General features: G+C 39.3%; 1 protein-coding gene across 4 annotated transcripts in view; it reads left to right on the plus strand.

Annotated features, from left to right (window-relative positions):
* Nucleotides 1-305: 305 nt before the first annotated feature.
* LOC108708803 (teneurin-4) overlaps nt 306-17492 on the plus strand; it is an 878105-nt gene continuing 860918 nt past the window's right edge. For 3 of the 4 annotated variants that reach the window (XM_041582864.1, XM_041582866.1, XM_041582867.1), the window contains exon 1: nt 306-766. The gene's annotated coding sequence lies outside the window, so the exon portion shown is untranslated. The remainder of the gene's footprint in view (nt 767-17492) is intronic. The other variant, XM_041582868.1, reaches the window with a different exon arrangement.

Below are 17492 nucleotides of genomic sequence, written 5' to 3' on the forward strand. Positions count from 1 at the left end.
AGATAGAATTGTCGCATGGTGTCGCAGCGTTGATCCGACACGATCCGACTGTCGGATGCAGACGCATCGCGTCAGATCGCAACAAAATCGCTTGTGGAGTCCTACCCTTATTATTACACAGAAAAAGGAAATCAGTTTTAAAAACTGGGATTATTTGGATAAAATAGAGTCTATGGGAGACGGCCTTTCCTTAATTTGGAGCTTTATGGATAACTGATCCTATACCTGTACCTTGAACCTCGCCTGCACCTAAGCATGAGATACAGGGGGAGATAGTAAAGGTAAAAGTAAGAGCTGGGACTGAGCCATTGGCAGGTGGATTCCAATCTGTACCGACGTCTCACCCAACACTGAAGGCTGTAAATAGAATCCGTCCTCCCCCCTCTCTTCTCCCAGAATGGTAGCGCCTGGCTTTGAATGCATGTGTGCTTGTCAAATGTAGGCATTGCAGGATTGCTCCTCGCCTCCCATTCATGTAACCTGCGGGCGCTTGACTTGCTATGAGCCTGTGAATCTCGCTGAAGAGAAGCCAAGGGATCAGAAAGACACAAAAGGAAGGGGAGTGAATATAAAAAATAAGCACAACCTCTGAGATTCAGCTTGGACCCCGAAGTCTGGTCAAGGAATCCTGTGTTTGTCTTTTAAAAGGGAAAAAAAACAAAACAATCCGGGACATCTGTTCCAGCATTTCCAGGGGTTTTAGTTCTCCAGTGTTTTTGGATCTTTGGCAGGAGAGAAGAGCGGAGCCGGGGGAGGCTGCAGAATGGTAAGTGCTGGGAAAGCTCTGTGTCTGTGTTATCCTCCCTCTCTGCTCCCTGCACTCTCCTCTCTTCCCCCTGTATCATCCGTCTCACTCTCTGCCCATGTAACTGCAGCCTAATCCTGCCCCTCATCCCTGTATTCTCCTGCATGGAATTCTTACTTCTTATCCGGCTGTGAGAGTGTAAATTGTTCCTCTAGAATCTCTCTATCCCTGGCATCCTACTCATCCATGGATCCAAGAACGGCATTCAGCCCTGAGCCGACTCCTATTACATTCATCCTGCAGTACGCTTAGCACGATTTGTTCAGGGATGAGCAGTACATTGTGGGTTTTTTGGAAACAGATATCTCCCCCCTTTTTTTTTCCAGTACCCTAACCTGTTTGTGGGTGTTTCTCATGTAACGCCGTGGGTTTCCCGTTGGCTCTGCATCCAATGACCGATGCCGGGGCACATGTAAAGCCTTAGTGAGCAGCCACAATTTACAGCCGTGCTCTGTTGCGGCTTTTTTTCCCCCCCATTTGCAGGAAAAGTCAGGAGGGTGGTTGGCGGCCGAAGGTGGCCTGAAAGATCCGAGTGCACGTCCTAGGCGTTCCGACACAATCCGTGCGCGTAAAGAAATGCCGTTATAAGACAACAGGGGAGGAAAGAAGTAGAAGAGAACATTTGTATCTACCACTGGAAACATTGCAGCACCAAAAATGAGCTTGACCGTATAGCAAGATATATTTACACGCCCATTTAACGTTAGACCAAAAAAAATAACATTTCAGTGTTTTTATCTTTTTTCTTGCCCCACCTCAGATATAATTTGCTTTAAATAAGGAACCGCAGGCCTGTTCAGCAGAAACACTTGCGTTGTTTGTTTAACTCTATTGGGGCTTCATCCTAAAGTTAAGTGGCCAATGGGTATCTGGTTTTAATAATATACCCTATTTAAACAGCGCCGGCATTTGAGAAATTAAGACTAAACCCTTGAACTGGTGACCAACCCCAAACTGAAGGCACACCAGGAGCATGCTGGGAGTTGTATTTCTGGAGGGTTTGAAATGTACCACCCCAGTAATTAATCAACATATATATGATTTTAATTAAAATATGACCTGCCCCTTATTTATTTATGGCCTTATTTCCCTATAGAAGTGTCAGAATATGAAAGGAGACGATTTTGAATGACAGTTAAGCAGGTGTGAAGCATCGCCACTGGAATAGGAATCTCAGCCTGAAGTGTGCGCAGTCTCCCTCTTTATCCATCACTATAAGAATGATACATGATTTATTAGAACAGAGCAACCACTGTGTTCCCAGTGCCCTTTAAACTGCCTTTCATTTATGTACGGCTTGTCTGATGAGTCCGCCGGAGAGGTTTTTTTGTTATGGTAAAGCTGAAACGAAGTGTGCCTTTAAGGAAAAGCAATGCGGCTGGGCAGGAATAAAACACACGTTGTATCCTAAGTCCTCCTTTTATATATCCATAGTGGTGGAGATGGTGTCCCTTATAAAGACTTTAATAGGGCTACCATATTGTTTCTATGTAATATGCAAACCCGAGGGCTTGTTATTGAACCTCGAGCTTGGGATCTACTTCAAAGCTCCAAAAAAAATTAAAAAATAGTGCACTTTTTGACATTAAATATTGACATTTACCATGAAGAATGAAGGGCATCACTGTATGAGAAGTTATTGGGCAGAGATACAGTAGGACCACCAATGTAGAATGTTCATGCAATGACCTTCATGCAATGTGATTCATGGAATCTAATTGTGTAAACAGGACTCTGAACTTTTCATGTTGTGTATTACTACCCCCCCCCCCGTATCTGCCGGAGGTCCCTTTCAAATGACGATATTCGTGTTTTGCTACAAGGGTAGAGTAGGGTCTTTCAATGATCCGGTGGGGCTGAGGATTATTTATGTGCATGCAAGCTTTCGGTTAATGCTAAATAGAAATGCAGCTCTGAAACTGTGATGATCTCTCCTTATCCTCTCATCTTCTTTTCTAAATCAATGGGGACGATTCTATTAAAATATAAAATATCATTATTACTTTGAGTGCAGATACAAATGCCTTTGCTTAGGAAAATTCTGCGTTCCTGGGAACGTTGATCTTTCTGTGGACAGAAGAATCCCAGCTCATAAACTCTTCTTAGACTTAAACTTCAGCTTTGATCTTCAGAGTAGTTTATTGAAGTGATAACACTATTGCTGGTACCTGCCTGTTCTCAAAGGGGGTGGGGCTGAGGGCACTTCTTTTCTACTGCAGTTGGTTGCACCTTAGCTGTACCTGATGAAGATGGTACATCCAATTCTTTGGGGGCTCTAAGATAATTGGATTTATCTCCATTTGCAATGTATCTTTCTTTGTCTCTCTCTACAACTAACTTTAGGGGATCTTCATGGTCTACTGTAGTCTCAACTTCCCTTTCTTTATCCCTTTAAGGTCATTGAAGCAAAACCTTTGCAGATGTCAATGGTCTGTCCTAATATGCCCATGTTAGCACTCATCTGTGGGTCTGTGTTTATTGTATCACCTAATTAATTATAATTAGTCATTTATGAAGCTTTCTAGAGGGAAGAAAACATTCACTATTATGTAAATTCATAAACTAGGGGTAAAATGTCTCCTCTATCTCCTCAACATTGGAGAGGGAACATCAACAGCAAGAGTAGAGCAAGTACATAAGTTTCTTTGTTAGATCCATCTGCTGAAGTTCTTTCTTCTTTCCAAAAGGGGCTGGTTGTGGGGCCATGTCCGTAGTTATTCAGTATTTAGAATAAGAGCCCGCTCAAGGCTTGCAGCAATTACAAATAAAGGCTTTGCTCAAGTCTGCTGTTGTTGAAAATCCGATCACCATTGTTGCCTCTGATCGGAACTTATTGGTCAAGAGGAGGTTTATGAAGGTGCAATAGTGGACATCTAGAGAGGAGAAGGATACCATAACATCTTTGAAAGAAAAAAGAAATGTTTTAGATGCCAGTGAATAAGGAAGACAAGGAGCACGTCAATGCTGAAGGATGAAATGATGCTAGCAACTGCACCGAGCAGAGACTGTAGTGGATGAAATAAGAATCCATAGAACAACTAGTAACAGATCACAATGATCTAAGCTTGAAAGGATAAGGGTTTTAGCAATATATTTGCGATACTGTGGTTCTATGAAAGAAGCAGCATGGCCTAGTGATTGAATCTGTGTCAACAGAGAAAACAGGGAAAAAGTTCTATTTGATCCTTGAGCATGATTTTTTTTTAAATGAGGTTTTATGTTTTATCTGATGATGTCCATTGACAGCAGGGGAGAAAGCAAGAATATATATATATCTTTAAGTTGAAGGTACATTTTGTTCGTAGCACATGATGCATTTTGTTCGTGTTATGGCAAATGATGCATTTTTACTACATGGCAGTAAAAAAAACATACTTGTCCACAGCCACTTCCCATTCATTGCAGAGTAATTCCCACCTGATGGGACAGCAGGCAGGTGAGTATTTTGTTCAGCAACTGCTAGGGATCATGATCATTAGAGAAATTAAGTTTTTGGTTAATGAATTTCTTCTAACATTTTAGCTAATCAGTTACCTTATTATTGTCTGGTTAGTCATTATGATCAACTGCTACTCTCTTGACCAGCCTGTCTTCTCCACTAGCACCCTCCTACCACAAATAACTTCTTCCTTTTGCTAACTTCCATCACCTCTAGTGTTCTTCCACTTTCCATTCGCAATTTGAGACATCTTTTCTATTATATTTGCTGTACATGTTGTTTTTATGCAACTTCATTTTTCCAAGCAACCCCTTTGTTACATTGCATATCATTATTAAAACTAGGACTAGGGCAGCGTCAAGGTGCCTCTGAAGTTTTGACCCTTCCCCCCATTAATAGCCTGGATAGCTACACAACTTCCAGATCCCAACCCCTTCCTTAACAACTTCTCATCTCAACAGAGAAAACAGACATCAGTTTAGGATATTTAAGGGGAACAGAATAAAAGACCGTTAGGGGCAATTAACTTTGTAAATCAACATTTTTGTGCCTTTTTTATCCCCCTTTTAAAATGCTTGCCTGCCAACACAGAAGCCAGACACTTTCTGCAGCCACATTAGGTGGTCAAGCAAAAGCAGATAACTATGGACAAGCTCCTGTTTCTTGGAAATCCCTAACATTTCACCACATTTGTAGCCTCACGTTTCCTCTGTTTTCTTCTTTCCACTTCTTAGTTTCTTGTTTTTTTCCAAACCTTGATCCATGAATTTTTGTACCTCTATCTCATGCCTTTTCATGTTTTTTGAACTCTTCCTTTATCCAGTAAAAACTCAGTACTAATGCCTACTATATTATTATTATTATTATTAGAAGTAACATCAGAGCTCCATATATTGCATGAAGGATAGCCTTGTGTACCTTTCACATGGTCAACATCTTTATTGTTGACTGAAGAAAAAGCATCATAACAAGGTACAATTAATGTTTTAAGAATCCAAGAAAGCCATAGAGTGAATTTGTTGCACAATAGTAGCTGGAAGGTGATGAAGGAATTTTATTGTGCATTAATCTGGGTGTTCATTGACATTCTTACAAAGATCCAGACATTGTCTACAACAACTAACCTTCTTAGGATCTTCTTAGGCCACCTTGTGAGAGTCAGTGGTGCTACGCATGCTTAGTGTACTCTGGGCTGTTAGTGAGAATCTAAGCTTAGGGGTCATCAGAAATATTTGATCATTAGAAAGAAAACGAGTGTCTCTTTTAGAAGCTGATGCTACAAAGCTTATCAGATTATTGACCAATTCTGATGGAGCTACTTTCTCTGTGGCTATGCTATATGAATCTGAATGCATTACGAATCATAGTTATCCTTGTATCTGTATAGATATTAAATGTTTAAGCTTTCTGTATTATGAATCAGCCCCTCGAACCAGTTATCCAAAACTACTTGAGACAGAAGCTGTCCATTATATGAGCCCAATACAAAACACGTGCTTCATAGTTACAGTACTGAATATTTAAAAAAAACTATTGATTGGATAAACTGAATAAACTTCCATAGCTTATTTTACCTTTATTTTTCCTATAATTTTGAGTGAAGTAGAGTTGGTATAATAAGAGAACAAGAAAGAGAAAGAACTGACCCATGTATTTGCACCCTCCCATCAAAGCTTGTCCACAAGTTCGTATTTATACACCATTAAAACTAAACTTTTATTACTGATAAATAAGATAAAAAAAAGTCCAGTGATAATTAAAACATGGTTAGGACCGGGGAGACGGATTAACTTGGGGTAGTGGGCTGGTGGTACGGATAAGTGGTAAATGTATGCTAGTGGAGACCACCCCAAAACACTCTGTTTAAACACTATTCAGTCATAAATATGGGTGTAATAGGGGTAGGGATGTAGCGAACTGCCGAACTTCGAACACCCGCTAAAATCGTTCGATTCGAACGATCGAAGGATTTTAATCGTTCGATCGAACGATTTTCATTCGAATCGAACGATCGAAGCATTCGATCAAATGCTTTTCATTCGATCGAATGCTTACAATCGTTCGAACGAATGGAAATCGTTCGATTTTTAGCGGTCGAAGGAATTCGAATGGTCGAACGATTTGTATTCGAATGCGACGTTCGCGAACATTCGGCGGACGCGAACGGTCGAAGTTCGCGTGAACAAGTTCGCCGGCGAACAGTTCGCTACATCCCTAAATAGGGGTAGTAGACTACAGGCAATGTTATACAACACAGATCGTCCCCTTAGAAACACATAACCCAAAGGGTCAGTGGGGCCTAAATCAATGGGGTTGTGTAAGTTGCTCACTTAGTTAGCACCCCCCCATGTGTACAACATTAGTATGGGTAGAGGTGCTGCTAATATAATTGGCAAAAGTTGCTTTAAGTTGCAATTGGCAAAAGCTGCCTTAAGTTACAAGAAGGTGGCGGTTGCAGAGAGTTGTAGTTGCAGATTGTGTACTGCTATGCAAAATTAGTGGGAAATGCCTGTAAAAACCACTTCCATAGCAATACCTTCAGCACAACCCTCCCAATTGGCAGAGTTGGTATAATATATCATTTCTGCTTTACAAATCAATGCTTTCATTTGCAATTGCGTGACATTTATTGAGCATAAATTAAATGTATGGGAATAGCATGAATTATTCTAATATGCAATGTGTATTTCCATCCTTAAAGCAGAGAAACAATATTGTTTTTACTCATCTAGCAGTGCGAGCAAAGGTGTTAGTTTCTTTGTGTAAAGCTGTTGTATCTTATCCTGGCATATTGGCTCTGGAGTTGGCATTGTTGGTACATTATAGGATTTACTGAAGCGATTTATTCCACCTCCCTCTATTGGTTTTATTCCGTTTTTCCATTTCTTTTCTCATTTTCTGTTATTCTTTATGGTTTTTAAAAAATAATGTACAGGTATAGGATCTTTCATCCTGCAACCTGATATCCAGAAAGCTGTGAATTACAGGCCATCTCCCATCGATTCCATTTTAAACAAATAACCTTTAAAATTTCTCTGTAATAATATATTGTCATGTTGTACTTGATGGGAACTAAGCTGTATGAACTCATACTGATGTCAAAGCAATTCTTACGGCTTTATTTAATGTTATTTGTAGACTTTCGGTATGATCATTATTATGGGGAAAAAAAAAACGTCAACCAGAAACCCCAGGTTTCAAGCATTCTGGATAATCACTAGGGATGCACCGAATCCTGGATTCGGTTCGGAAATCGGCCAGGATTCAGCCGAATCCTTCTGCCCAGCCGAACCGAATCCAAATCCTAATTTGCATATGCAAATTAGGGTCAGGGAGGGAAATCGCTTGACTTTTTGTTAGAAAACAAGTAAAAAATGGTTTCCCCTTTACACCCCTAATTTGCATATGCAAATTAGGGTTCAGATTCGGTTCGGTATTCGGCCGAATCTTTTGCAAAGGATTTGGGGGTTCGGCCAAATCCAAAATAGTGGATTCGGTGCATTCCTAATAATCACATGCACCGTAAAACAAAAATAAAATATTGTCTTCTATGTTTCCAATTTGTTCTGTAGGAAATGCATAAAATAACAACAGGGCCTTCATCTGTGAAGTCTCACCGAGTAATGTAATTAAAGACACAAGTTCCCCCAGGTATAGTCAACCACAGCAACCAATCACACTGTGAAACAGCTGACCTGGAAAGAATTCACAAAAATCATAGATTTTTTTGTACAAAATAGGCAAAAATTATCATAAATGAATAGGGTTTTGTAATAAAAGGCACTGATTAAATATCAGAATCAACAGAAAGAAAGCAACATTGCTATATTTTTACTAGAGATGATACGCATACATCAATGTCTTTTTGGGTTAAGTGTTGATTGTCACCTGCCCATCTATTAGTTGAGCAGATTCTCACTTAAAAGCTTAAATATTCAGTTCCTTCTCAAAACTGACAGATTGGCATTTCTGGGCTCTGTGACAGCAGATCACACACCACTCGCCAGAGAATATCGCATTCACGGATCCCTAATCAATATATTTTCAACAGCAAGAGCTCGGAATTCAATGTTTTTGAGCTAATACATTTTCCACTTTGTTATTACAGAAACCAAAAATCAAAATGGAATTGTGGTGTTTGTCAAATGTCTTTATCCGAGTCAAAGTGATGCTCTTTTATTGCTTTCATTTACATTTCTTTGTGCCATGGTGCAGCTGACGGGCACATTGTTTGTATAGTTCTAGATGTATTTGTAGTCATACGGATCACCCTGTGATTTCTGGTTCTGCTGTTAAACTCATGTGCTAGGCTGGGTGAATAGACACAATTCTGCATAGAACATCTTTGTGGGTTTTCTGTTCTTCTCGCGTGGAATAAAGCTTAAAGGGATACTGTCATTGGAAACGTTTTTTTTTTCAAAATGAATCAGTTAATAGTGCTACTCCAGCAGAATTCTGCACTGAAATCCATTTCTCAAAAGAGCAAACAGATTTTTTTATATTCAATTTTGAAATCTGACATGGCGCTAGACATTTTGTCAATTTCCCAGCTGCCCCCAGTCATGTGACTTGTGCCTGCACTTTAGGAGAGAAATGCTTTCTGGCAGGCTGCTGTTTTTCCTTCTCAATGTAACTGAATGTGTCTCAGTGGGACCTGGATTTTACTATTGAGTGCTGTTCTTAGATCTACCAGACATGTTATCTTGTGTTAGGGAGCTGTTATCTGGTTACCTTCCCATTGTTCTTTTGTTTGGCTGCTGGGGGGGGGAAAGGGAGGGGGTGATATCACTTCAACTTGCAGTACAGCAGTAAAGAGTGATTGAAGTTTATCAGAGCACAAGTCACATGACTTGGGGCAGCTGGGAAATTGACAATATGTCTAGCCCCATGTCAGATTTCAAAATTGAATATAAAAAGATCTGTTTGCTCTTTTGAGAAATGGATTTCAGTGCAGAATTCTGCTGGAGCAGCACTATTAACTGATTCATTTTGAAAAAAATTTTTTTCCCCATGACAGTATCCCTTTAATGTGATTAACATTATAAGATGAAGCCAATATGTCTGAAGTTAGGAAGTCAAGATCTATCTTGGGAAGAAATAGGATCAGAAGTCAAGACTCTGGCAGTTATAAATAATTGAGACTATGTCAAAGCTAACATTGTTGTCAACAGAATATGTCTTTGTTAACTTATCTGGCACATGACATAAGGCCTTCAGAAAAAGGAAAGACATTCTGTAATATACATTGACATTATAGTTGATGAAAATTCCATCAAGCTCAGCCTTCTGTAGGTTCACGGTCATTTTTGTGGAGAACATTATATAATGCAATAAAACATATATCTGTTTAAGCAGTTCTTATTGATGCCATCAGCTATATCTGGTGCTTAGGAATGTTATTTCATTCTCCTATGTTAATATAGAAGGATATTAGACATGGCCTTGGACTCATTGAAAATTAGAAATGTTTATTATATAAATAATGACCTCCCCCCTTCCCTGTTGTAATGTATGGAAATATTAGACATCAAGGAGTTCTGTGACCTGTAAAAAGTACTCAGCTTGCAGTCTGCTGTTCCTTTATATGGTGCATGGTTTTTAGACATATGTGAGCTACAGTATTGTTGCCATGCCTCAACAATCCCCAATGCTGGATGCATTCAATAATAATTGGTGGGCCAAAACTATGAGAGTTCAGGTCAATGAAGCATCTCACCAGGTTTACAATCAGGTACTACATGGACACAGTCTAGTTAACTTGCTTAGCAGTCTGTAAGAGACAATGTTCTCTTGCAATCATCACACAAGTTGCAGTGACATTTTACTTTATTGCAAATCATAATACAAAGAAATTGTGACAGCATGGTTTTATGTGTAATAGATCTTGCCAGACTAATGTAATTGCCTTTTATAGGGAGGTGAGCAGGAACCTCGACTCTGGGATGGCAGTGGATGTGATTTACTTAGACTTTGCTAAAGCATTTGATACAGTGTCACACAGAAGGTTACTGGTTAAATTTAGGAATATTGGCCTGGAACATAGTATTTGTACCTGGATAGAGAACTGGCTAAAAGATAGACTACAAAGACTGTTGCTAAATGGAACACATTCTAATTGGACCAGTGTTATTAGTGGAGTACCAAAGAGGTCTGTCCTTGGTTCTTTTCTTTTTAACTTGTTTATTAATTACCTGACATTGAAGGTTCTGTTTTTGCTGATGATACTAAATCTTAAAAAATATAACAAAGAATGATTGGGGCATAATACAGAGAAAAGTTGATGTTTCGGCTGCTAAATAATTAACAGAACTTTGCCCTACAATGGATTGGAAATGTGGAGCTGGGTGTAAATCACAAGACCATGGCCATGGCCAGGTAAGACCTTTGATTACTGCTTCACACATGGCTTGCATTAAATACAGTGCTCCTTTGTGACCCTCATCCACTGGCTCAAATTTGGTGGAAGTTGGGGGTCAATTGAATTCCATAAAAAAACATGGTGACTTTGACATCTACCTTCTACCACATAGCTGTAGATCACACAAACAACTTTGAGCAAGCTCCTGGAATAAGAAAAAAATCATTCTGATTAAGTAAATAACACCTATTTAGGGAAAAAGGAAAATCAATAAATGAAGAAAGGGGTTAGTGCCACTTCACATTTCCCCATTTAGGAAAAAAAAAACGTTGCTTTCTACATACTGACAGCTTCTCATTTCAAACAAGGTTAGTAAGAAACCAGTGGGAGAAATAACTGATGGGCAATTTAGGCAGAAGCGACTGCTGAGCCACTCTTACAAATCTCCATTTATCAACCTATTTAAATAGAAAGAAATCCTTGTGATTTCATAGATATTACCTTGAGCCCTAATGTTTCAGCGTTTCCTAAAGGCAAACAGCCATAGCTTGAAATCTATTTCCATTAATGCTCGGTGTTATTAAGTAGCAATAACGCCGTGGGCTACTGTAAATAAAATTGTCTGTTATTTTTCTGTGTTCAATGTTCTTTAAAAGTCTGAAAAATGAACTTGGACATTTGAGATGTTATTCCCGGGATCCATTATAGGACTATCACTAGGGGTGCCAATTTATAAGGCACCCCCTAGTGATTTTAATTGCTAAACTGGGACCATGTGTGAAGTACAGAAACTGCCAAATTATTTCTTTACAATGCATATACAGCATTTCCCTAGAGCAGTGCAAAGGATAAATGGGAAAACCATTAAAGATGGTGGCACCACATTCTACAGAACAGACCTTGGGCCAGTCTTTTTTTAAAGAAGATGAGCACTAGTCTGGGGCTCATTCTGAAGTTCTTTGGTAATTCCTGTAGTGTAAATGGACAAGGCTTTATTTGACACAGGGGATCACTGGGATTAGTTAAAATAGTCCCAGACTGACGCAAAGGCCCAGCTTTTGTCCATTTCTGTAGCATAGGACCTAGCCATTTGACCAAATTAAGGTTTGGCATTAGCAATTAAAACAATTGTGGAGTGTGACCCTACCCCTGTTATTTTGGCTTGCATTGTCCTCAGTGATTCCCAAACTGTTGGTCTGTCCCCGAATGGTGGTCCAAAGCAGTGGCTGATACTCTAGAACAGGGTCTCCAACCTTTTTTACCCACATGCCACAATCAAATGGGGAGCAACACAAGCATGAAGAATCTTCCTGGGGGTACATAATAAGGGCTATTTGGTATGTAAACGTGCAGCCTAGGAGGCTCTGTTTGACAGTACACCTGGTTTTTATACAACCAAAACTTGTCTCCAAGCCAGGAATTCAAAAATAATCACCTGCTTTGAGGCCACTGAGAGCAACATCCAAGGGTTTGGTGAGCAACATGTTACTCATGAGCTACTGGTTGGGGATCACTGTTCTATAGAAGACCAGTCTGAAAGTTAATTAGTGAGAGGTTTGGATTAAAGACTTCAGCGCTTATTTGTTCTTCAAGATAGTCTGAAAACTATAGGGGAATTGCTGGTATTTAATGTATACGGAGGGGCAAACAAATACTGGACTGCCGTATGAAGCCGAACCAAAGAAAACGCCAAAATAACACTGCTTTATGGTGTTTAAACAGAACTGAGAGTAGGGAGTCAGAGAAAATAAGCTTCAACTCTGTATGTCTTTGAAAAGAACAGTGTGTGGTGCACATCAAGCTGATCATGGCACAAATACGGAGGTGATATGCTTTAGTGTACAGTCGTCTTGGGGTAAGTGATGAATACAAAGGTGGAGGAGTTTACATTTGAAATATATCAGACAATATACTGTGTGAGAACATATTCATAAACAGGCTGTGTCTTTGACTTCTGGTGCTGTTGACTATCCCTCTTTTCATTTATCATCTCTCTATGTTATGTACCAGTTTTATTTTAGTTACTGAGTGTTACTAAACTAGCATGGAACACTTGTATCATACAGTATTGCACTAAGGTAGGTGCACTTCAGTCTCTGCGAATTTCTCTACTATGTACAGGTATGGGACCTATTATCCAGAATGTTGGGGACCTGAGTTTTTCAAGAAAAGGGATCTTTCTGTAATTGGATCTTCATACCCTCAGTCTACTAGAACATTGCAATGTTATGTAAATATTAAGTAAACACAATAGGCTGGTTTTGCATCCAATAAAGATTAATTATATTTTAGGTTATTTCTGTATTTTGGATCTTGAAACTTTAAAGGAACAGTTCAGTGTGAAAATAAAAACTTGGTGAATAGATAGGCTGTGCAAAATACATAATGTTTCTAATATAGTTAGTGAACCAAAAATGTAATGTATAAAGGCTGGAGTGAGTGGAGGTGTAACATAATAGCCAGAACACTACTTCCTGCTTTTCAGCTCTCTAACTCTGAGTTAGTCAGTGACTATAAGGGGGGCCACATTGGACATTACTTTTCAGTGAGTTTGTAATTGATCCTCAGCATTCAGCTCAGATTCAAAAGCAACAGATATGTCCCATGTGACCCCTCAAGTCTCTGATTGGTTACTGCCTGGTAATCAGTGGAAAGCAAGAGAGCTGAAAAGCAGGAAGTAGTGTTCTGGCTATTATGTTACATCCCCACTCACTCCAGCCTTTATACATTACATTTTTGCCTAACTAACTATATTAGATACATTATTTATTTTGCACAGGCTATCTATTTACCCAGTTTTTATTTTCATACTGAATAATTCCTTTAAGTCTACTAGAAAATCATTGGTTTTGCCTCCAATAAGGATTAATTATATCTTAGTTTGTATCAAGAACAAGCGAGTGTTATATTATTACAGACAAAAAGGTAATTTGGACTATTTGGATAAAATGGAGTCTATGGGAGATCACCTTTCCGTATTTCAGAGCTTTCTGGATAACAGGTTTCTCGATAATGGGTCTCCTACCTGTGTAGATGACATATATAGGACTGATGTGTACTAGGATGTATTGAGCTTGTGTTACTGCATTTGGTTGACATTGTTCCCTTCCCTATCCTTGCTGAGAGTATTCAGGTACTGTTACTCCTACTTCAAGGAATGCCATGGGATCTCCCTGTTCTACATTTGGAGAAGGTAGTATTACATATTGCATAGTATCATAATAAAATCCTTATGCTCTCAATTATAATAATAATAATAGATAGCACAGTTTAATTAGAATCCCTTGTCCCCTATTTTATAGTTTAGTCTAGTATAGTGCCATCGCTTGATAGAATCCTTTTCTGTGCAAAATTCTGTGCAAATTCTAATGCACTGCTACAGGGACCACTCCTACCCCCCCCATCTCTGCTGCCGGATTTGATAGGAAAGTATCTGCAGCAGGGCTAATGGTTTATTTGTAATGTTTTCTACCATAGAGGCATCTGAGAGCCTTCTGCTGCCCAAGACACAGGCCATCGAGTTCCTATATGGTTAATATGTCTCTGTCTAACTGATGTCATTGGCTACTAGTCATCTATGTAATGAGTTATGTTTGTATCTCAACATCCTTCTGTACTTAAAACACCTCAAGCTAGAGATGAAAAGGAATTCTGTTTTTTTTTCCTGATACAGTTATATTTCTTTGTAGTGATGATAGAGGAAGGAGTTCATCTCTTTGAGGCCAATGGCACAGAGCAATCTCTTTGTTGCCCAAATTTAGAGATTAGAATGTTTGGAAATGTTTCCTATTCATTTCAGTAGCAATCAGCTGGACTTGTGGGTTCCCTAGCTGGTCACAAAGAGTCACTTAGATACTAACTGCCTTGGCTTTGAGTATGTGCACCTGTGAGTCCATTTCATTTCTTCTGAGATCAATGGAGGCCAACAGCAAGTATTTTGCCACCTGCCTACCAAGTAGAAAATTGCCAATGAAAGGAATTGCAATGAAACAACCAGAATCGACCGTTAATCCTTTGAAGCAAAGTTACTACAATATCGCTTTCTCAAGTTGATATCACATTTTCTTACCATGAAGAACTGGAGGCACAATAGCTACTACTGCCTAATATGAAGGGTCGGAGGGGGTACTGTCTATTCTGGTTTTGGATCCCTACATGAATAGAGATTGGCAGCAAAACAGTATGGCTGACTTTAATCCAGAGGAAGGTAATATGAGAGCCCAACTTGAAACCATCTTCACCAGCCTCCGAGAAGGTCAAAGTCCATGGATTGACTTTTTTTTAATGGAGAACTATGCCACCTAACACAGCCATCATATTTATGCCATATCATTTGAATCCTCCGTATTTTCCAAAATGACCTAATATTCCTGGAGAGTGGGTGTATGAAACTCATGTGCTTGTGCTCATTGTAAATGTACTGGAGTGAAAGGTGAAGTAAATCTAAAGGTAAATACAGTATCTGTCTTCTCCAATGCCAATTCTAATTATAGTCACAGAATGAAATCAATGGTGGTGGATGTATGTATGGGGGGGGGGAACAGTTGCACTAAAGAAACAGAAATTCATCTCTTATTCATCTCTTATTTCTCAAGCCACGGCTTTTAGCCACACCTGGAAAAATGTCACCTGGCAGGAGGGGTAATGTGCCATGAAGTGTGGGTGCTTCAAAATGGACGCAATGTAGTGATGCAATTTAATACGGTACTTGTGTGCAAACACATTACTGCACCGCCACATAGTTGCCAATATGTCCACCCTGCCTCTTCTGATGAATGGCAACAAACTGAGCCTACTGGAGACACAGATCTTTACTGCTAAAGGGCTGTGGTTGCCTTGGGCTGGTACAGAAGCACAAAACATCATGTACAACATTTCTACCTACTTCTTTAGTTAGGCTTTAGTTCTCCTTTATGAAGAGTAAGAAAAGGGAAGAAAGAGGGGAAGGGAAAGGTTTTGGTGCTCTCGGTGGAGATGGAGGAGGGAGAGATTAACATCTCTGAGGGAGAGTGATGATTGGGTGATAACAATTAGATTATTTGGCTGGGTTTATATGTCCTCGTGTTGAGTTTTGTAGGTAGTGGATCCCAGGGAACAAATTCAATTTTTTCTAATAAAGAACATAACTTTAATAAGTAGGTCAAGTTATGTTAAATTGTTCATTTTTATTACATTAATTACATTATTATGTTTTTATTATGTTTAAATTATAATGTGACAAAGCTTCAGCCGTTTAGCCAGTCATTTGCTGCAAAATAATGATCGTTCCTTTTAATATGAAAGATTTGCCTTTTACTCACCTGTAAGGTTCCCTGAGTGGCCATGAACCCAAACTTAGGGAAATGGAAACCAATACATCACAGGCAGGTCATGCTTTGCAGGCCATTTAGACAGGAACATTATTAAAAGGACCAGCTCATGTGATGTGATTATTGAATCCAGCAAAAGAGCAAGTTTAGCAGCAAGGCTGTAAATCACTGCTGTGTTACATACTAACTGGCTGCAGCCAGGCCCCTGCCTCATTAATATGCTTGAGTTCAGAGTAATAAAACAATCACCCCCCCTCCAAATTTTAGAAACACAAATAACATATATTTAGCTCTGAGTTTCATTCTGACAGATCATTGCAACAACTAATAAAAGGATACACTCATGTATTATAAGGGATAATGTACCCCCTACTGTAAATGATAAGGATATTAGAAGTCACTGAGGGGTTGTTCTGTGACCATATAAAGGCACAAGGCTGCAGGCTGAGTTATACAGGGAACTCTGAGTATCACTCATGTATTATAAGGGATAATGTACCTCCTACTGTAAATGATAAGGATATTAGAAGTCACTGAGGGGTTGTTCTGTGGCCATATAAAGGCACAAGGCTACAGGCTGAGTTATACAGGGAACTCTGAGTATCACTCATGTATTATAAGGGATAGTGTACCCCCTACTGTAAATGATAAGGATATTAGAAGTCACTGAGGGGTTGTTCTGTGGCCATATAAAGGCACAAGGCTACAGGCTGAGTTATACAGGGAACTCTGAGTATTACTCATGTATTATAAGGGATAGTGTACCCCCTACTGTAAATGATAAGGATATTAGAAGTCACTGAGGGGTTGTTCTGTGACCATATAAAGGCACAAGGCTGCAGGCTGAGTTATACAGGGAACGCTGAGTATCACTCATGTATTATAAGGGATAATGTACCCCCTACTGTAAATGATAAGGATATTAGAAGTCACTGAGGGGTCTGTGACCATATAAAGACACAAGGCTGCAGGCTGAGTTATACAGGGAACTCTGAGTATCACTCATGTATTATAAGGGATAATGTACCCCCTACTGTAAATGATAAGGATATTAGAAGTCACTGAGGGGTTGTTCTGTGACCATATAAAGGCACAAGGCTGCAGGCTGAGTTACTTTATAAATGATACTATTTGAACCTCAATTTAGTGCCATGGGATATCTATTGAGAAGACTACAAGAAGAGCAATCAGAAGTACACAATGTGTTACCAACCTGAATATGAGGAAGTTGACAAATAACACAGCACTATTAAAGGCAGCTCTGACACCAAAAAATTAATTGTTATCCTTTCTGTTATCCATTTCACAAGATGGTTTACATGGCTGAGGGCAGTGGTCCAGGTGTTGTGGAAGTTCTGAATGACCTCCATGTGTTTAGCTGTAAATCACTGCTCCAGATCACTTGATGCGGTTTTGTCCATATATTATAGGTAACATAATACAAAGGTGCAGTTTGGTAGCCAAACATTGGTTCCTATGAATTCCTAGACTTGATCAATCATTTTATTACATTCGATTGTATGTTATCATGGGCTGGTGTGAAAGTCTTTGAGAAAGATAAAACAAAAAGCACAGAGTTCT

This window comes from Xenopus laevis, chromosome 2L (assembly GCF_017654675.1).
Source record: "Xenopus laevis strain J_2021 chromosome 2L, Xenopus_laevis_v10.1, whole genome shotgun sequence".
Lineage (NCBI taxonomy): Eukaryota > Metazoa > Chordata > Amphibia > Anura > Pipidae > Xenopus > Xenopus laevis.